This window comes from Penaeus monodon, chromosome 29 (genome assembly GCF_015228065.2).
Source record: "Penaeus monodon isolate SGIC_2016 chromosome 29, NSTDA_Pmon_1, whole genome shotgun sequence".
Lineage (NCBI taxonomy): Eukaryota > Metazoa > Arthropoda > Malacostraca > Decapoda > Penaeidae > Penaeus > Penaeus monodon.
The window spans coordinates 4,180,914-4,181,151 of record NC_051414.1 but is presented as its reverse complement, the minus strand read 5'-3'; positions in this window follow the sequence as shown (position 1 = coordinate 4,181,151).

Sequence of the window (238 nt, the reverse complement as noted above, 5' to 3'; positions counted from 1 at the left end):
CAAAGAAAAGATGAAATAGTACAAGAAAATAAACAGCAATGCCAAAAGGTCTAAGTTATACCCTGGTACAGGAAGCTCTTCCAACTAAAGGTAAACACAGGTCTCTTCCCAAAACAAGAACAACGTCAGTTACAGGAGACAGCAGCTCAGTTTTGTAATTCTGAAATGGATTATCTTTGATCTGAAAAGTCAGTTCATTCCTGTAACACATTCAACTTTTTTCACATGTATAGAAACG